The sequence below is a fragment of the Lathamus discolor genome, chromosome Z, assembly GCF_037157495.1.
Source record: "Lathamus discolor isolate bLatDis1 chromosome Z, bLatDis1.hap1, whole genome shotgun sequence".
NCBI classification, from domain to species: Eukaryota; Metazoa; Chordata; class Aves; order Psittaciformes; family Psittacidae; genus Lathamus; species Lathamus discolor.
In genome coordinates this window covers 61,019,683-61,041,902 of record NC_088909.1, presented here as the reverse complement: position 1 = coordinate 61,041,902, position 22,220 = coordinate 61,019,683, and positions in this window count along the sequence as shown.

The following is a 22,220-nucleotide window of genomic DNA, read 5'->3' as shown; positions in this document are numbered from 1 at the left end:
CTAAGCAGGAGTGACTGCCAGCTCTCCTCCGTTGTGCAAGAGAAACTGAGGCATGGGAGTTAAGGGAGGGCTGAGTGTCGCAGCCATGGCAGCTCAAAGGCCACACTGCCCTCACCCATTTCACCACAAAGTGGCATGGACTGTCTATCATCACCTCAGGCTGTCCTCACAGCAATGGCACAACAGTCATACTGACATGCAGCAAAGCCTCCTGACGAGGCTGGATCACCCAGGCCCTTGCTTCGCTGTTCTCAAGCAAGCTGTCCCCAGCACCACTCAGGGGTCTGCTCAAACCTGCGCTCACCAACTGGTTGCTGTTGCAGAAATAGAAAGTTCTAACAGCCCCCAGTTCCTGTTTATCAGCAGGGCCAGGGAAGTGGTGGATTTCTGCTTATGGGGCAGCAGAGGTGGCCACCCACTTTGTGGAGCCAGAGGCAGAGGAAGGGTAGTTTCCCCACCAGTTTCACCGGGGCTACAGTGTCCTGCAGCCATCCTGCTTTCGAGCCCAGCTCCCTTCTCCCCAGACTGGAACCTCTCCAACCCATCAGCACCTGGCAAATCCAGCCAGTCATCCTTAGGCCAGTGATGTCTCCCCATGACACTGAGCTGGTGCTCATCCTGGCCATAGTGCTGAGGGAGATGGTGGGAAGCTGAGCTGGCCAGGGCTGGCCCTTGAGCATTGACGGCACCAGCTGAGCTGGGTGTTTCTTGTCCTGACTAGGAGCAGCAGACTTGATATTCCACCGGGGATTTACTATACAACATTGATTTTGTCAGGGGTTTCACAGAGGCTCTCTTCGGAGAAAGCATGATGTGCCTGACATCCCTGCAGTTCATTTGGCACAGTAGACACCTTCTCATGCTGGGTTGTGCTTTTCCTCCTCTTCCTTCCATGTCTCTGGCCTTTTCTGTGGAGGAAAACAGCAGTTGAAGCAGTTGCTTTCTTGAGAAATGACAGCATGCACTCACAGAAGAGGATGAGGGTGAAGGAGCTTGTTCTCACTTCTGACAGTTCAGTAGGACCATGCAGCTCTGCACATCCAGCATCCCTGCAGGACGGTGCTCTGAAATGTACCGTTCCAGCGTCAGAGCCAACTGCAGCTACAGAGAAATGAAAACTCATACATGCATAATCTCTGCAGGCGCCATCAATACTACTAGGCAAACCAGCTTTGAAAACACTAACTCATGTTCCAGCCACTCCCAATACGGGAAACATGATCAATGAGAAACCATATCTTTCAATGAACCTTGATTTTTTTTTTCAGTATAGAGCTAGGCAAAAACTTGTTGTGTTACAAATGTCTATGTATCTTTGCCATCTATTCATCCTCCCTATGCTTTTTAACCTGAGGTATGCTTCCTTGTTTGAAATACTTGAGGACTCTCACTTACCAGGGAACTCAGCATCCAAGGCTGCAACAGAGAGCTTGTCCCAGGGAAGAGGGCTACAACAATATATTTTCTTGTTAACACCTGTACTAATTAGAATTTAAGTTTCCAATTGTCTTGGTCTTGCGTGACTGCTGCTTTATACGACTCAGTATCAGCGCAGGGATAAGAAAGTCAACTCTTAGTTAACCACTGAGCTTAGAAATGAAAGAGGTAAGTTTAATGCGCAGCCTTGTCTCCTGCAAGACTCTGCCATAATGCTGACCGTGTCATTTACACTCAGCAATCAGTTGGACCTGTAAGTGGAAAGACTGTCTGATTTTCAAATTATATATGTACACACAGAGACAGGAGACTACAGACAAGAAACAGCAATGTGCTTTTCAGCACAGCAAGACTTTCTTGAGTTTGAAAAGTCTTTCAGACTATCCCTCTGGTTTTAGAACCGTAGTACCACACATGCAGCTCATACCCAACTGACTCCATAATAGTCCTCCATATGAGGTTTTTAGGCAATTCTTTCAATATTTTCTTTTGTACTCCAAATTTCCAAAGCTTCAACCCTAATATTGAATAGGTTTTTAAATACCTTTGAATATCTGTTCTTCAGTGTCCCCCCGATACAACAGGATTAACAACAGCTCCCTGTCTTCTCTACTTGCTTCCACTACAGATAATACACTAGAGTCTTGATTGGACCTCTGCACAGATTATAGGTTATCCGTCTCTTTTGGGAAGTCAGTCTCTTTCATAGTGACACCCAAGGCTCAGCGTGCTTTCATCCATGCAGTCATACCTGCTCATCCCAAAAGCCCCAGGCGAGTGGTCTAGTGGAGCAGAACATCTCCCAGAGAAGAAAGGGGAGGGAGGAAGGAAGGGACCAGAATACCTGACACCTAACCCAAGGAACTTCTGACTTGCTGTTCCTTCATTGCACCTCCAAGAAACACGGCTTCATAACAGAGTGCACTTTTCTCCTTTTAACTGGCCTTCACTTTTCCGGTATCCTCTAGGACTGCATGAGTGGTAACAACTCATTTGTTCAGTGTGGGTTTATGAATCAGCCTTCTTTTACTGGCTTGACGTACATGAAGTCTGACATTTCAGTATGTCTAGGAACCCCCTGCATCTTCTTATGCTGCAGCTTCAACTTTGCTAAACAGCAAACAGATTCAAAATGCCTTGTACAATATAAGTGGAGGCAGGTCTTGCCAGTAAGCATCCCTTGGAGAAGGGAAAACAAGAAAACAACCCTTTAAGTGGCGTTTATCAGGGAAAGGATCCCATCAGCTCTGATTTGAGTAGGTCTTATTAGGAGCGGTTGCAGTTTTGAATCAGTGACCAGGAAGCAGGTGGATGATCAGGTTTGATTTGTCACCCGTTAGTAGTAGCTCTCAGTGACCCACTGGAGGTGTGCAAAGGATCATCAGAAAGAGACCAATCTGCCCCCACAGCTATGTGTCACACACCATTCTTGCTGTTGGAAATGTCTGCTTTCCTGCCAGGACCCAAGAGGGCTCCCGAAGAACATCTGAGCTCTATCTCGCCTGCTGCTTCCAGCAACACACCATTCCCACTAAAAAGGCAGTAGTTATCCATGAGTGTTTGGGAAGTAGGAAAAGATCCTCTTCCAGATCTTTATTTCATGTTCAGACTTACAAGCTTCCAGATAGAGAGCACTGGAAAATTTAGGCAAAACTGAGAGTAGTGTCATTTGCTTTGTACAGTCACTGAAATGAGCAAAATTAAGCTTTCAGTAAAAATAACCTTTTTACTACTCACATCAGAAATGCCTCAATTTTTTTCTCTGGGAAAATTTCACCTTTTCAATGGATCCATTTAACACCAGCAAGAGAGAATTCATGTCTTCCCCCCACTGAGATCTGAGAATTTTCACTAGACCAATCCATGAAACTGGTGTGACCGGACCTCCCTCCCTGCTTCTGCATAAGCTATTTGTAGAACTGATTTCAGTAGCAAAGGTATTTCTACAGAAATGCGGCTGCTTGCACATGCTCTAGAAAAAAAAACAAAGGGGACTTGCTTTTTCATCAGATTGTTGGCTACAAACAATCCAACCTATGCAAGTGCGAGGTTTATCCTCAATTTGGGTATCAGCTGTTGACTGCCTTGATTACAGAATCTCCAAGGCTCTGCTGGCTATTGCTCCAGGTAATGAACTGTCCTGCAGCCTCAAAGCATCATTCTCAGCCTACGTGGGATGGCCATCATGACTGTCGTAAGCCAGAACCTGAAATCTTCATGTGGCAAAGAGCTGAGAAACATATGCCACATACCTCAGAAAGCCAAGGGGCCATAAGTGAGCTGGGAGTCATTCCTAGGTATGGCATTACAATGGGCTTCCCAAGGGGATGAGGGAGAGGGGTTGGGCTGGTTGGACAGACACTTGTGTCTCAGGGTGATCCAGCATTGTCAATTTCTTTTTCCCTGCTGACTTAGCTCCTTTCAGACCTTACAATTCAAATCACCAAGCAGCCCTCCCATCAGCTGTGATCATCAGGTATAACTCCAGCCCAAAGGCCGTGCCTGAACTTCAGCCCTCATACATGATTTCTGCCACAGAATGGCTGTGCAGAAACCTGCAGTCCCTGATGGTTTCTAGTATGTTCACAGAGAACAACTGGCATTTTGGTATCCTTTCCTGAAGGGCATATGTTTGGCAGTGATTTGTCTCCTTTGGAAGTAAAAGCAGTTGGTCAGATGCTAGACTCAGATGTGTTGACTACAATGTTCCATGACTCCAAAGACAGCTGTGTCACTACAAAGCACAGAACTTGGGTTTAAGTTTTCCAATCCCCCTACAAAGCTGAGTTTTGAAGTAAAAAGTGTGCTGGAAAGCAAGGGAAGTAATTTCACTAGTTGTTGAATGAGTCCTCAAACCTTCAGCTGTTGAAGGGAAAGCACTGAACTTGAAATAACAGTGCACCTCTATTCTAAAGATGAATCTCTAGTAATATACAGAAGATATAAAAGGTAGCCCTAACCCATGGACCTCTGTGTAGAAAGATTTTTCTCCACCCCCAAGTCCCTAGCACTGTATGCTAAACTGTGTGACTGTGATGTGCGAGTTGCCCTAGGCTAGAACTTGCACAGTGTCATGGAGGAGCCTATGAGCATGATCTCCACAGCTCTTCTGTAGATCTGAAATCTTGTCTTATTGCTCTGGGACAGCTGAAACACAGTTCCAGATAACATTTCAGAGCATGGACTCCTAGAGGAGTCTCACAACAATTCCATGCCAAAGCTCTCTTGTGAGACTACTTATGCCTTCAGAAGCCTAAGTGCAGCTCCTAAACTCACTGCTCAAGCAGCATGTCAGAGACTTAACAACCCCCCTCAGTCAGTGAAATTAGGGAGCTTAGTACTGCCAGGTGATTTCTATGTGCCTCTCACGAATGTCAGCATTTGACTGTTAGGATTTTGCTTTTTCCTTTCTTTTTCACCTCTCATGCTTACTTCTTCAGTGTTTGTGCCCAACTTTTTAAAGTAGAAGGCATTCAACTTGTCTCTGGGGACAGTGGGTGTATCGGCTTTATAAGCTTTTTAGTCTTGTTTTCTCCTCCTGACCTGTTGAGTTGAGGGAGTGAGACAGCAGCTTGGTAAGCTTGTGGCAGCCAGCCAAGATTAACCCACCACACCATGGATGGTAATGCCTATGATGGTAACAGGTCTTCCTCCATATTGACATACATAGAGACACACGTGGGGTTAGGCAGGAGACTCGGTCCTGATACAACTGTGAAGAAAATTGGGTTGTAGTTATGTGACAGAAGTAGAGTAGAGGTATTTATAGCTTTGCTTGGGTTTTTACCTAGGTTTTGCTCTTGAAGGAAAATGAAATTACTAATTCAGGATTGTTCAAATTACTTTTCTGCTTTTTGTTACCCATGTTTCATACACAGGTAATGCTTTCTTCTTTGCATGTACAAGTATTTTTATTCTGATTGACTGCACTAATACTCAAAGAAAATTATTATTATAAAAGATAAATGCCAGCTTCTTAAATGCTTCAGCGATAGCAGTTTTCCTCTTTGGGTGCTGGCAAAATAGGAAAAGCCAATGCATATTTGACATTTCTCCCAAAAGATGCACCCACGTCTGTTTTTGTTAAGAATGCTCAGTTTCAATCATTCATATTTTCTTCAAAGAAAGCATTATGAATTGTACATCAATGAGCTACACATGTGCTGTAGTAAGTAGTGAGTACAAATACATTATTCAGATTTTGAATATGAAATTACTATTTATGTCATCCAGTTCATTCTTGCAAAATTGCCAAGGCATTTGACTAACCACTTGCATATAAAAATGTGTATTTTTGCTTGAGCAATTGAGAGTTTATATTTAAAAAATGAAACAGCCCTCCAAATGCTTGTTAACAACATATTCTGAGCTCCAGAATTACTATTGTTCAGACTGTAGAAACTGAATCCTATACCCCGTGCTTAATCAAAGCTTCACTGGAGTCTGAGTAGTGAATGTGTCTCAGACAATTTTTTTTGTTTAGTCAGTAAGATGTATTATTTATTTTGATAGGGCTGTGTCTACATATTGGTTACAGTTGGTGGCAAAGCAAAATTTCTCTATCTCTAAATTGTCAATGTTTTTTCCAAAATCTTGTCCCAAATTAGGACATCAACATCATTCCCCTAGTTTTTGAAAATGAAATTTTGGAGATATTCAGCTAATTTTTAGCAGTTCTAACACTTTCAAAAAAAAAAAAAAAAAGAATTCTTATCAGATTTTAGAGAAGCTGGCACATTTCTGTAAACACTGACTAGCTTAATCAGTGTCTTGCTACAGAGTATCTCATATGAAAATCTTTTTGTCTCAAGATATTACCACACTTTTCTCCAAGAGCTCAGTGGTGCTCCTCCATGGTGAGGGGTGAATATCCCTTTCCCTCATATTCAGTGGGTCACATTTAATAAACCCTTTAAGGTTATCCAGTAGTAATAATTTTTAAAGTGTAAGCATTTGCATGAAGTCAAGCACCAAAGAGCAAGCTCTTCATGTGACTTAAAAAGGACCATGGAAGATTCATGGTTACGTTTTATTTCTATTGGCATAGACACTGATTTGGCTTATAGGCTGCCTGCTTAAGATGGGTTTATAATGGCTTTGCAGCAGGATATGAAAGTGAGGGAGCCAAGCAGCACACATACAGCTGAACATACCTCTACATACTGACAATACCAGGGTCGCAGAGATTGTCAAAGCAGTAGCGCAAAGGTTCAAGGGCAGATCTAAACTGTGACCAAGCCTGCTGTCAATCGCGGTGCTCCTAAGGCAGAGATGTTGCAACGGATGGGAGGGGGAGATGGTGAAGAATTTGGCAGGACTTCAGCCTGCTCTTAGCCCTGTTAAGGACAAAGAGTTTCCACAGTCCACTGGTTTTCTCAAGTGTCAGGCTAGGGTTTCTTATTAAAAAGTCATCTCCTGACCTCAGTGTCTTTCTTGGGAATGCAGGTTCAACAGTTACATCCAGCCTGAGCTGACAGCATCATGCTATCCCAACTTGATGACTTCCATCTGAAAGTTTGATCCTAAAGTTATGAAGGTCTCTTTAATTAGACAATGTTCATTTCATTAATTCTGCTTTCAGAATATAAGAGCTTAACAGCAGGGACTGATTTTTCTTTTCAGTGCAATGTAGATTTTTTTTCCTTTTACGATCCAGTTGGGAAATACTTTTGGGAAACACTTGTTCAAAACAAAACAAGACTAAAAAGAGGATTTTTCTAAGCCAAGAAATAATACTCCTAAAGAAATATTTTGGCTAGAGGAGGTTTGTGCTGGGGTGGTACTAGTGATGTACCTCTGTTGCTGCTCTAAAATCAGAGCAATGAGAAGTGCAGCAAAGGGGAACCACCATACACCATGGGCTCATTTAGACATGCACACAGCATGGGGCTATTTGCATACACCCTCACTTATTCTCCCCATCTGTGCTTTCCTTTTCCATCAGCCAGACCCCAAGCCCCTTCAAAGTTGATGGCAAACTTCCAATTGAAACACGCAGGCTGTGGCTTGCAGTAGGCTTGCAGTGTCTGTCCATTCAACACATTGAACTGAGAACAGGCACAGCTGGGAGGGTGTAGGGAGCAAATTTCCCAGACCTGAGCCACTAATATAAAAACCAAGCAAACAATAAAGATAAAAAAGAAAAAAGGAATTTCCAAGATCGCAGGTAAGAAGGGTTGTAACGTGGGAGAAGGTAGTTAAGAGGGGATGTTAATTTTTATAACAGCAAGGCAGCACATTTGAAGCTAAATCATCTAAGAAGGAAGCAGGATGTCAAACTCCAACCTGATCATTAACCTTTAACATAGCAATATAAGTGGTATTAGACCAGATTTTGTCTCCAGTATCTACAGTTTTCTAACAAATATCTTCACTGAGGCATGCTGAAAATAAAACATCTTTTTCTGAAGGGCCTACTTATGGAAGATCTTTCAGAAAAGGGTGGTTATTCAAAGACACCAAAAAAATAGATGATAAGTCTTCAGAAATGCTGTGCTGGTCAACCCTGACAAAATTCTTGCTCCCGAGCCTTTGCAGCTCCCAGGTTGGACCTGATTCCTGTGTTTGGTGAAAGCCTGCCACACTGCTGGTGGGAAGGCTTTCCCTTGGCACTGCCAGGCTCTGGGGCCATTTTGGAGGGCAGGGATAGCTGCGGGAAAACAGGAGTGGGCAAGATGGGAAGAAGCGTGCAGGCTTTCTGATGGGATGAAGCTGGGGTCCCCCAACCGCTCCTTGCACTTATCAGCTTTTTCTGGTTTTGGGCCAGAAAGAAGAGCCCTTCAGCTGGGGGATGCCAGGGGAAGGAGGCAGACTGAGCACAGCTGGACGGGCAGAGCCCCCTGGGGGTGGACTGCAAGTGGGGACCAATACAAGCCCCTCAGGAATCCCAGAATTCATGTGTTTTGCTCCAGTTGCAAAGCATGGTTCAACAGGTCGTGGTCAGGAGAGGAGTGGCAGGCAGGGAATTCTCTGTTCATAGAACATGGCTCAGAGCTTCCATCACTACCAGCATGTCAACTTCTAATTTTATAGCGCCTCTGGCTTATGGTGAAGGATTCCTACCCAAGTCTTTAAAAAGGTGATTCCTGTTACTTTAAAGGCAGCCTTTAGCAGATTTCAGCTCTGCAGCCACAGACGCGCATAGCCCCAGACCCCAGGAGTGCTGCTGGTGGAGTCCTGTGCTCCAGCCTTGCACATGGAAACAAGACCTCACCATGACCAAACAGCAGCCTGCAGTGGACAGCAGCCTGCAGTGGTCTGGATGCAGACCCTCTCTCATATGCAAGCATAACCCACAGGACCCATCGCCTGCTTCTGAGTACAAGAGGTGTTTTGCAGACTTCTTGATTTCAGCTCCATCTTTGAGTGGGTTTCAGTCAGCATGAGCTGTGATGTGTAACTTGGGCCAAAGGCAAAAACTAACCAGGAGATTTAATTTTTGAATCTTATTTTTTGGGGTCTTGTTTTTCAGTAGAAGTGTTTCATTATGTTATATAGTGTCTTGGCTCTGGGAGAGCTGTATAAATGAAAGTACTGTTATGTTACTTTGTTATGGGTTCTGCTTTCCAGCACTGCTTCAATTGGTAAAGATTTTTCTCTGATAATCTAGGTGCCTGATAGTATTATGATAGCCAGGACCAAGAAGAGAACCATACTATACTACACAGTGAAAACCTGGCAGATTTTTGCCATTGGATTTTGTGGAGCCAAGATTTTGTCCTGTAAATCTCAGGGGTGCCTAAGAATTTAAGAGCAGCAGCACACAGCAAGAAGGCTGAGACAGTCCATCAGGTGCAGTAAACCCGGATGAAACAGGAATGTTGCAATGAATGATTGTGCTTGTGCCACTCTATTTCCTTTGTTGGTGACTGTGCAGGATAAAAATCAGGTTGCATTAATAGGGTGTCATAGCTGAAGAACCTCAATGCTCCCATGAAGGAGGTTCTATTGGAGCTGTCTGCACTGGGTGCTTGCATGAGGCTGCATAGCTCACTCCTGTTACTTCCTCATTCACAGTCTTCATCTTGTCCCTCACACTGGATTTCTGAATGAAGATTCCACAATACTACATGTTTTGACTCCATGCTGTGCTATCAAATACTTACAATGGTGAAAAACAAGTTCTGCCTATCTCACACTGGGCATCTAAAGTTCTAGTATGCTTTTTGTCTGTAGTATCATTCTCTGCTCTTCACTTAATGGGAGTGGGGAACCTGGATGTGATCTTGTCAAATCCTGTGATGAATCATGGGCAGCAGGAAATAGAGGAAACTTACACTGCAGTCTTTGGATGGGGTTTGTGTGCTATAAATACAGTATGAGGGGTGTTTCTTCTCTGTAAAGAGGAAAAAACTTTGGATAATATCTCATTCAATAAGCACAGATGGTCCCATGTACGAAATCAGCTAAGATTCCCACAGAAAATAGGGTACAAACGTGTAATTATAACTGTGTTGTAATGAAGAGAAGATGTTGAGTTAAGGTTGGCACAAATTACAGATAGTGGCTCATCAGCCAGTTTATACCAGTCCTTTATTTTATGATATCTTTCCACCTGGGCAAAAGTGCATGACTGTTCAGTGTTTCTAATCCAGCTGCAGGAAGTCATGCAATAAACAACCTGCCACAGAGCACCGTGAGGCAAAAATAACCCCCTGGTATCTACCCAGAAGTTGTGACTTGAACCTGGGAGCCCCAAGGCTGGTTCTGCTGTGCTGCTGCTGGGTTGTTTCCTATCCTCAGGTCCTCCAGCTTTCCAGCCCAGGGCCTTTTCAAAGGAGTGGTCTCTTGCTCACGTGTGCACATGCAGGTGGTGGTTACAGGGAGATAACTGAGGTCTTCAACCCCACAAGAAGAGTGCCAGATGAATTTTACCAATACTCAAAGGTGAGAGAAAGGGCAGCACCCTTAGGGAGGCCAAACCTCACCAGAATCACGCTGCTTAGTTTCCCTGTCCCATACCAACAGGGGTATGCCAATAAAGTTATTTTATGTAGTGGGGAGGAAGGAATTGTCATCCCATGGAGACTAAGGCTGAGCATTCACTCTTTATCTGAACCCTGGAGATGCAAGGCTAGAGGGCACCTCAAAGTACCTCAACTCTCTTATACAAGGGTAAAGCCGTGCAGCATGATATTTTCCTCTCTTGAAATGTTTCTTTCTGGTGAGACTGTGGTCAAGGTTTGGATTGAGAGCACTTCGCCTTTTGTGATCGGTTCTCATTATGCGGCCTCCAGTGCTCTTTTATGATGTTCTTCTCCTCTATTCTTCTCTGCACTTTGAAGTGCTCTTGCATGAAACAGCATGACATAAAATAAAATGACACTTGTTATTAACACAAATGAAACATATGGCTTCAATTATCTCCCCTCTCTCCAGTTGTGAGGAGCAAGAAATCACTCATAAACGCAGGCAGCATTTTAAGAAATTGCAGGCTTTAGAGAGCAAGAGAAAGGAAGAAAAGCAGGCCCTGAGACATTGAGCTTGTCGCACCATACAAAATGGTAAAAGAGAAAAACAGCCTTGCCCGGGGTGCTTCCAGCATGCACAGGCCGAGCTGCACTGGCTGAAAATAAGAACAAAGTTAAATACCAAACCAGAACTGTCAATTAAGCCCTAAACTGAGAACTGGCTCTGCCACTGACCTAAGGGTGACCTTTGGAAAGTCACTTTGCCTTTTTTGCGTTTCTGGTTTCCCACAGGCTGTGGTTTTGTCCGTTTGGCCTGTCAACAGAGAAACTGAAGGAGGGAAAGGTCTCCTTGGCCAAGGCTTTTTTTCCTGTCATATTTCGACACCGCTCCTAGATGCATGAGGATATTACTAGGCAGAATGTCTCTAACTCCTCCACAACCAGGAAGAAAAGCTTACTTAAAAATAAAAAGGAAGAAAGAAATCTTTGTCTCTCTCCTAATTTTTCCAGTTCTACTATCATTTTATCCCTTTTTCTGTTCCACCAGATAATGTTTAACCTTTAGAAATAGCATGCATGGCCTCTTGAACTGAGAGCAATAAAAAGGCTTAACAGTATGCAAACCAGAAATCTATCCAACCTCAGGGTAGCACAAGCCTATTATCCTAGCCTGTTCCATAAAACAGCTGACTTGACAGCCCATGTCAGCATGGAATGCAGTTAGCTCTGTGTTTTTTCATCTCTGCTTAAAAATGATCCCATTGAACCTAGGCTATGATGCATTGCAATTGGCATTCCTGGGGCTTGCACGTCTTGAAAGGAGCGCTACAGAAAACCCTCTCCAGAGACTACAGTACCGACCATGGGACTCAGCCCTTCTCCTCTCTACTGACATAGACTTGATGCACACCAAAACTGCCACCAAGAAACTGTAGGACCATGGTTAAACGCTACTGGGATGAGCAGTTTGCTCTATGCAAGCTGCACCAGTGAGAAAATGGTTGGCTAACCGTGTGCTTTTTGATCATTGAGAGTTCCCTTGTCTCTCCTGAGGTACAGCACAGCTGCTGTTTAGAAGTGTATAGCACTACAACACATGTATGTAAGGAAGGGAGGGAAGCAAAATAGCATGTGCAGTAGAGGAAACTTTAAGTAAGCTAAAGGCTATTACTCATATGAGAGCCAGAACCTCCACCCAAGCTCTCCTAGTTTTCTCCAGCCCTGAAAAATGGACACACACACAAAAAAAAACCAACCAAAAAACACCACAACAAAAAAAACCCGCCAAACAATACTTTTTCCTGAGTTTTTAAGGGAATTGCTCTGTTGCAGAGAGATGGTATAAGCACTCATCGGATAGCCGCTTCTTTTTTCTTTGTGAGAGAGATATATATTATGAGAAAAAGAAACTTTACGGAAAGCAGGTAATTCTATGGGAAAATAAAACTTATTTCTTTTCATTTTTTTTTTTTTCAGATTTCTGGCCCTGATTTTGTATGTAATGATCAGATAGAGCCTCTTCTACAGTGTAATTGCAGCTACAATCCAACAGAGCAGTGAAGAGCAAAGGTGAACACTAGGAGGGGGATGTGCATTTGTTGTTCTTACCTTTGGTGTCAGCTTGCAGTGTTGAAGAGCAGATAAAGCCTGGACATGCACACATATACCTTTTTTTACCTCTGTCATCTCTCCAGCAAGAGATACAGTGACACTCTCACTATCAGTTTCCTAGAAACAGTACAATGCAGGAGCAGTGTGACCAGTCCTTTGGATAAAATCCCTGGAAGGAGAATCTCTGCCCTAACACTTCAAAAAATTGGAGCTTTTCTTCAGACATATCTTAAGCGTCCTTGGGACCTTGGGGCTAGCAGTATGAACATCTTTACAGGAGTGGAGTAGCCATTAAACATTACATACAGAAGAAAGGTATAGGTGTGTTTGTCCATCTTGTAAGCAGCATGTTCTTAAGCCAGGGCTGGGTGATAACAAGGAAAACTCTGCATATCAGGTAGTGATGACTGGGGTGACAGAAAGGGTTTTTCAGGGATCTTAGCTTTTCCTGCCCACCTCACCAATGGTACCTGGGCACTAACTGTGAATGAATCTGCGACAGCTCATGCTCACTGCCTCCCAGTTGAGTGAGTCCTTCACCAGCAGCATATCAGAAGCTCCTTTCCAACCTCTGGTGGGAATGTAGGTCCCTGTTGAAAACCCCCTGTGGGCTGGCAAAGACCAAGAGCCAAAAGTGCAATACCCTGCAGTGCCTGTGTCTTCCAATACCACCTTGTCTGGCTGCTATGTGGGCACAGAGCACTGGCTTGGGACTGGGAGAAACATCTTCTCCTTCTATCCAGGACATCAGACCAGTCACTTTGCTCTACTCTCCTGTCACCTCATCACCATGAGGTCTCTGAGGTGAAGGATGCAGGTGAGGGCACGTTCCTCTCAGATTATAGCACCCATGAAAATCAAACACTCAAAGAAAGTTTGGTCCTCAGGTCCTCCAGGCCTCACCCAATTTCAGAATATAATACAATGCCATAAATTTATCCTTTTCCAGTTAAAGAAACAGTTATGAGGCAGGAAATGGCAAGGGATGCATTTTTAGGGAGAATGTGTTTTGTCTTGTTTTCTACTTGTAGGTGTTACCGCTTTGTTGTGTAGGGTGGATAATATGCCCTGTAAAATGGGGACAGCTGATCTTTCACAAATATAAAGCAAAAAAACTACACAGCCAAAAGCTTTGAAAGAGTGTTTCACTTGGGTTTTCACAGAGATTATTAATACAAGTGTACCACATGATATTAAATGTGGTTGACCTTTCTCTTTTGTTTGTTGTTAATAAATCTCCAAAGACAGGCTTTGTGCTCTTCTGCACTTGGTTTTTTAAATTAGTGGAATAGCCTATGCTTTTCATTAGAGACCAATAATCATTAGCCTTGCCTGCCTCTGCACTACACAAGGAGCAGAGTTGGAGCTGTGCCCCAAATGCACCAACTCCTTTCTCCCAGAAACGCACCTCCTTTCCCCTGCCAGTTCTTAGCTCCAGCTTGGTTTACCTCCATCAGAGAGCTGCCCATGGCTCCAGGTTTCCCTCTCAGCAAAAACAGTTCTTGATCTCACTCCTCTGATGGCTGCAAGTCTTCATTTCTCTGTCTTTAATTACCTCTGTCATTTAACTATGTGATGCAAAGGGCTGCTCAGATACACACCAGAGTGTGGCCAGTGCATTCCTCACAAACAATAAGCTGTCACCTTTGCTGTGGCGAAGTCCCCAGAACATGGCACATGTAGCGCCTCCAGGAATTTGGCCCGGTTGGTTTGTCATCCTGTGCAGCTGGGGAATAAGAGGTTTCAATTGAATGTCAGCTCTTATTTATTAGAACTTGCAGTCAAACAATAGCCCACACACAGGGAGTGTCTGACAGACCAAAAAATATGCATGCAACTCCGTATACACCTCAGCCTTGGTTCTGTGTGTGTGAAGGCAGGGGACACTCTCTCTTTTTGTTCTTCACGTGCAGCTTCTAGACTTCTGCCTGTTAACCACTTTGATGCTCTGGATTGCCTTTTAGAGATACGCGTGTGTCCTTTTCCCTGAGAATCACAAAAAGAAATACAGGCTATGCTGAATTGCCACACTCCTGCAGAAGGTTCCTCTGTTGAGCAGACACTACCTCCCAGCACCACTCTAGTTTCTGCTTATCCTCTCTTCTTGCTCAGCCAGTGTAGATGTGCTGTGAATTCCTAGTGGGCTGTAAGAGGTAACATACCTTATGTTTGTTTACGTTGTGAAGTAAAAAGCAGCACAGAAATTAGCATGACTTCAGGGCAGCGGAACTGGGTGGAGGGGGGAGGAAAGGAGAAAGAATATCCAATTTTATCTAGTTCAAAAGCAGAAAATTTTGAAAAAGTGTATAATTTTCCTTGTAGGCAAACATCTTCTGAAATTTCATGGAAATTCTCGTGAATATTTTTAGATCTACTTCTATAGAAAGTTTGAAAATTAGGTAAATGACTTACAGTGTTCTGCTGAAAGAAAAATGCTTTTCAGCACTGAAATGCAGTTTTGGTGGAGGGAACGGTCACTTTTTGGAAAATCCAGAATGGAGATTGCAAAAGCTGGGAGATGATTTGCAATTCCTTAGAGCGTCTGCCACCACCTCTGCCTTCCCAGACTCACCTTTAAGGAAGCCTACAGGCAAAGGAAAGCCAGACAGAACAGTAAGGGCACTACCATGGCCATCATTACCTGAGGAAGAGCTCCAATATTAAGCTAAATTACTGCCCTAAGTGATGCTACCAACAAGCCATATTCACACGCTTCAAAGCTTCACTCACTTACTTAACCTAGAGTTACCACAACCATAAAAAGGAAGTAGAAACTGGTGAAAAGGCATATGTGAGGATAGATCAACCCATTCTTTCTTCCAAACAAAGTGGAATCACACTGAACAATAAATACAGCCCTCAGAATCTTGACTATAGCACAGGGAAATATCTAGGATGTTGTGCTGTTAACTATATTATTTGCATATTTCTACCACCTCTTTGACTATAGTTTTGTCCCCCTTATCATCCAGAGGTGCCCACTGCTCATGAGCATGGGCTGGCTTGTGAACACAGTTGCATATTATTACTGTAATGCTCCTTATGGCATTTTTTCAAGCCTTTCAAAGAACAGGTGATTTTTGAAAAATTGTTTGCTTGTGTCCAAAAATCTGTCTCTTTTATGTGCCTCAGATCAGGCACCTGAAATCACCAGGTCTTGCCTGAAGTTATGGTGGCAAGGCCTGTTGCCTTTATGAATGCTACCCAGAGGAGCATCATGAAGTGCGCCCATGCCTCCTGAAGTAGCTATAGAGCTCTAACACACGTCAAGACAAGAGAGACCTGAATGAAACATAAAAATTAAAGCCAAGGAAGGACATTTGAAATCAATAAGAGCAGACATGTGATTTAAAGCCACATAATATTCTTAAAGGCCACTGAGTACAAGAGCCTCGAGGAATGCATCCAACACCATCCCCAATAATGGGAACAGAAGATTTTTGTAGACGTGTTTATAAACATCTTGGGGAATCGCTTAAGTAGCAATCTCATGGGGATGCTCTGTTGCTCATTCCATTATATAGACAGTCTGATTGAAAATCTAAACCCCAGGATGTGTGTGCTTTCCCCCTTCTTCTGCACTTACTGTTGTAAGCTTTTTTCTAGCTAGCTGATTCAAAGTCTCTCCAAAGAGAAGTTTATATGACATTGCTGCCACAAGGATTCTTGCCAAGAAAATAAGCAGGGCAGATGGCTGACTTGTTGATTCACTCACTCAGCAAAAAGCTATGTGGATGATTTTGTTTTCCTCTGAGGCGCAGACTGCCTCTTTCCTCCATGCTCTTTTGGACCTCCATGGACCATATGCCTCATACAAACTGTTGTTGAATTTCTGTTAACCTTCTCCTGTCTGGAAGGCAAGGAAAGTCTGCCATTGACTTTAAGAGCTCCAGCCACTGTCTCTTCTTCCTCAAAATCAATACTTATCAGTCTGTGTAGCTGAACCTGGTTTGTATCTTTCTACCTCTATTTCCTACTAATCTCTAACTCATGTCCTGATTCCACTCAGGGAAAAAGAAAGGACATAACAAGTTCAAGGACTTACTGGAACATAATTTTTTACTTTTCTTTTTGGTTGAGGAAATCAGGCATTGAATTCAATCAACATTTTTGTGCTGCATGTTTCCCTCATGTTGTTCTGGTATTCCATGTGAAAGCTAAAAATTGGGTGTGCAAAATGTGAGGTTTTTATGAAAGAAAAATATCCCTAATCCATAAGAACAACCATAAACTCTCTTATGGATAATATCTCCAAATACAGATAGGATCTGGGGTGTAGCCAAAATTTTCTGCCTATAGTGGGATTCATCTCAATTGCCCACAGCAAAATGCCTTATTTGGATTGCAATGCACACTTTTCGAGTTACTCTACTAAAGGGGACAGATCTCTGCTGTTTTACTGCTAGTGACCTTTCCTTCGTAAGATGAAACCTATAATAACTACTTATAAAAGTAGTATCACATGAAATAACAACACTTATTACTGTTCTGTATGGTGGCTCTTTATTGTACTGATTTTGTATAAGTCATTTCATATTCATTTTGTGTAAGTCTCTGTCAGCTGTAGAAAAAGAGAACAAGAAAGCAATCACTTTTTTATTTTTATTTTTTTTAGAAATTACACCTTTTCACTTTTCATAAATGAGTATATTTAGGATTAAATTCAATTATATGAACTTCTTAAAACTGACCCTCAGGCACAAACACACACCCCCCCCCACCCCCCCATGTTTAAAGGAAAATTCTTTCTTCTGGGATTCTGCTGAAGTTCCTGGAATTTCTATAGATAAAAATTAAATGTAGTGTTTGCTATTATAAACCAAAAAATTATATGTTCTAAGATTAAAATTTTTGCATCATGACCTTCATTCACTTTAATTTCAGTCACTTTAAAACTCTCCACCTTAACTTAGAAAGCAATTGCTTTCTCTTTCTGTCAAAATTGTATAAAGAGTAAAATATCTGGAGGAATTAAGTGGTGATGTCATTCCAAGAGGGAAACACATATCAGCTGTGAAACTTTCTGCTTCTCACTCCACCTTGGAAATATTTGGGTACTCCTGAGAAAATAAATACATGCTGATGGCAGCTTGGACAGAATTAACAGTGCTACATAGAAACGAGAAGGAATGAAGCATCAACACACCCTGGGTACACTGAAACTATTTCGCAACAAAAACAATACTATGTAATGTACTAATTCCGCTTTCTTTAAGTGAGAAAAGAAAATCAGAGTTTTAAATTCAAACTGTACTCCCTCTAATATAGCTGTCTCATGCAGAAAATGACCTGGCTTCTATATTGATAAACCAGGCTTTCTCGTTCTGTACTAACTAGGCCCTTTATAACTCTGAATTTATAAACTACACATATCAAACAACTCAAATGTCTGCAATCACATTGCCTTATGGCATCAACTTTTGCAGCTAGGAAAAGGAAAACAGAGCAGGGAATAAGTGAACTGAAATGCTAAGACCAAGGCCTAGAGTTTGGGAAAGGTAAGTTTGAGTGCTGGCTTCATCCCAGACTTTCTACATTCGTGGAACTGGTGCTAGATCTAACATTTTGGTTTCAATGCTCACTTCCCACACCCCCGCCTTTCCCTGTCCCTGAGGAAACTAAGGGCTAAGAAGACCGTCAGCTCACTGCTTGGTCGTCAGATCATAATTTAAGCAACTTCTGCATTAAAAAAAAAAGAATAAAAATAGCCTACCTAGTAATCGTGAGGTTGCAGCTTGACTCAGCAGTCATCTTAGGGCACAGGCTTCCTTATCGCTTTGTCCAGATGAAGAATGGCCATGCCTTGCTTATGTCTCAGCAAGAATCAGAGGTTTGATATGTGTTGCTAATGTAGGACACCAATACAGTATATCTCTCATGACTGCAACAAAATCAGCACAAATGAACTTGTCCTTTTAGTTTATAGCTTCATGTAGACATGTCAGACTGAACATTTGTTCACTCAGTTGTCTAGCTGTGTTTGTCAGGCTCAGGTAAAAAGTTGAAGTAGAAAGCCTAATCCTGAAGCTTAGTATCCAGAAGTTTAATACAATCCCCACCCCGACCCCTTTGCTTCCCGAACAATGTGTGCAACTACATAGAAGTCAGAGCCAGAACCAGGCACTGATTCTGGGTGTCCTGTCACAGAATCAAAAACTAGTTTAGGTTAGAAGGGCCCTCCAGAGACTTTCCTGTCCTATTTTCCACTCAAAATGAGTTTAACTACATCAGGTGGCCAAAGAACCTGTCCCATTGAATCCTGAACTAGTCAAATCAGCATTGAATACCTATGCCTTTACAATGCCTCTTGTTACTAGGTCTCTGTCACTAAGCAGTGAGGTGATGGTCCTAGCCTTCCTTTTGCTGGCAGTGTTCTCATAGAAAGACACTGTTGTCCTTCACTTTCCTTGCAGATCTCAGCTCCTGATGAGCTTTGGCTTTCCTGACCCCATTCCTAGATTCACGAGCAATATCTTTGTATCTTCTCCATAGCTTGTCCCTGCTTCCACATTCTGAGTCCTTCTTCACACGTGAGCTCAGACAGGAGGTCCACATTCTCTGTGTTGACCTATTGCCACAGTTGCTCAGCTGCCTGCACATTGCAGCAGATCATTCACTCTCATTCTTGTGCTCTGAAGAAGCTGTCCTAGACGATCAGTTATTTTCTCCTGCATCCTTTTGGTCCCTCAAGGGCAATTTTCCATGAGACTGTGGCCTGCACAGGCCAAAACCTGTCTTGAGAGAGGTTTTGAAATCCAGGATTGTCATTCTGCCGTTTGTCTTGCTCACTCCTTTGAGGGTCTTAAACAGCACAGCCTGCAGGTCCCTGCTGCTCAGCTGCTCTCAGCCTCCACATCTTCAATATGTTCTTAATTATTTGTAAGTATCAGGTCCAACAGAATGTCTTCCCTCATCAGTTTGTCAACTGCATGCATCATGAAATTGCTCTCAATAAGCTCCACAAATCTCCTGGACTACTTGAAACTTTGTCAGCTGTCCTTTCCACATACGCCCTGTCTTTCAAGTCAGTGGTCATAAGCACATACAAAACCTAGTATTTTCCCATTAACTACAAAATAAACCGAATTTTGTTATCTTCAGAGTCTTAAGTGCATTGATGAACACTGCTTAATCCTTTCTGGTTACACATAAAGGACATTGTGGAGGGGGATGGTTCTCATCTGTGGTCCCTTTAATTAAGAGATAGTTTGGTAGTGCTCAAGTCACCCATGAATTCAATATTCCTGTCTGTTTATGACTTAAATGTCCAGCCAGAACACTGAGGAAGTCTATGTCTCCTAAAAGAATGGAAATATGATTCAGGCTTTTAGGGTCACATAAAGCTGGGAGAAATAAGACCCCTATTTTTCTCAGGTATTTTTGCTGAGGACTGTATTACTCTGTGTTTCTCAGACCAGGCACATGACACCCCCAACACCAGCACAAATCGCAGCATCTCCCAGCAGACAGCTCCGAGACTCACTTCCAAAGAGAATCCCAGGCTTCAGTTTTTCAGAAGCAGACTGTAGTCAGCACTGATAACAGAGGTATGGGAGGTGACAGCTAAGCATATGTCCCTATAACAAAGGACGAGGCTGATACATTGACATGTGGGTGACTTCCACACTACTCTTCCCATCATTTATGAATGACCTCAGCATCTTCTGCTTTTGCCCATGCCTTCCCTTGCATGACTTCATCCATGTCTAATCACCAGACTGTGGGGTCTCACCCTCTGACCTCAGAGATAGTCTTTGTGGAGAAAGAGAACATGAAACCTAGCCTTTGTGACAGAAGTGAACTGCCACCTCACATCGCTATAATGCCAACACAGCTGTCTTGAGTGGAGCACACTGAACTCAGAGTCATTGAGGCTTGCAGGAGAATACCTGCTCCTTAATAGTAGGCTGGATCACCAGTTCCTGCAGTAAGTGTTTTGCCAGACAGAGCAACCATGTAGCAAAGCAGATTGTTTTCCTATAATTAAATGCTGGAATGCAAATGAAGCACTACTCGTTTGCCCTGTGGCTTTGCCAAAAGCAGCAAACATAGCAAGACAAAGCTTTAAAATAAAGGCTTTGTGAGCCAACTGCCTGGGATTATTCTTAACAATTTGATTTTAGAAGTTCTCATCCACCTCAGCTAGCATACAGTAGAAATGCCTTGAGAAGGCTGTCAAAGTCCGCCCATTTCACTTCAATCACTGCCCAGTCCCACCTGCCTGCTTTGGAGACTAAGGGCCTGTTGCAGAGCTTGGCTAAAGCGCAGCGCCCAGGAACGGGAGAGAGGCTCTCTCCTTACTCATGGGAAGGAAGACAGTTCAGGGCAGAATCTCACAGCTGAGCCACGGTGCATCCTGTCAAGACAGCTGAAAGTCCAGATATCCTTTTGTGTTGCAAAGTGGACAATACATGTGATGTAGGAAGGGGGGCAGAGTGTCAGGAAAGCTGTGCTCAACCTTTTGCCTTTCTACATGCAGCTTCATAGCTTCAGCCAAAGCACTGAGAAGTGTTTAAGCCTCTCATTTTGGTAGCAATGGGTTTGATGCCAAAGTAACTATAAGGATGGGAGTGTTATCCATGTGTATAACCTCCATGGGATGGCGTTCACATGTAATCATGATTGTGAACTGAGGAAATACCCAAAAGGATTTGTCATAAGTACATAGTTGAAGAAAGCTGTATAGAATTAGTTGCAGCCTGCTGCTTAAGAAAGCAAGACGTATCCTTCAGTGGTAACAGCCCACTAAATTGTTCAGGGTCTAATAAAATAGCCTTCTACCAGGATGAATCAATTGACTTTGTTGCAGAGATGCTTTATGGACTCTTTATCCAGAGCTATGCAAAATGCTACTTCATATGCCACAAGCAGTTTCCTCCTTTTCTCTCACCACAGCAGTAAGTCACTTTTCTCTTAATTCTCCCCCATCCCCTGCAAACCCTTAGTGTTGGGCTTTAATTATTAGTCCAGGTCTGAGTCTGAAATAAACTTGTCTATCTGAGTACTGCTAGTCATGCGGAACTGGACGCTGCACTTGCCCAAACTGCTAAAAGACTTTGTTGTTGTTCAGAAACAAGGATGATTCAGAATGAAATGAGACAGAATTTGAACCTGTGCTCTAAACGGTGCATGTGAGTAGCAAACACAATGGGTATCTAACTTGGCCCAGCTCTTTTCTATAGACTTTCTATTACTTTGCCTAGGGACAGATTCCCAGCAGAAAATTTCACAGCACACCTCAGTGGCCAAGAGCTTCATTTCAGCCCCTGAAGGTGATTCCTGCAGCCCTCCAGATCCATAAGGTCAGACACAAATACTCCCTGCATGCAGGAAAGCTTGCATTTGGAGAAAGGGCAACATGCAGGGAGCAGTGACAGGAAGCTGAGGACAAGGGGCCCAGCATCTTCCACGTGCTCATCTCACTTGCTCTGTGTGGGCTCTCCATCTTAAACCTGAGGAAGGCAATTTGGGCTTTCAAAGCATCTTCCCTTTCAAGGACTTCAAAATAACTTCATTAGACAGAAGGCCTTACAAAAATGCACCAATGCTGATTTGTGTCTTGGTAGCAGTATCACAGCCAGAAGACGAAAAATATATATATAAAATATATATAATATATATGTATATAGCTGTGGGATAGGGTTTATGATATGGCTGTGGCTCCCCACTGGTGCATGCCCAGCTCCTTTCAATGAGTCATGACCTTCCACTTCTTGCTCTGATCAGGTCACAAAGTGAATCATCAAAAACAACAAAAGAGGG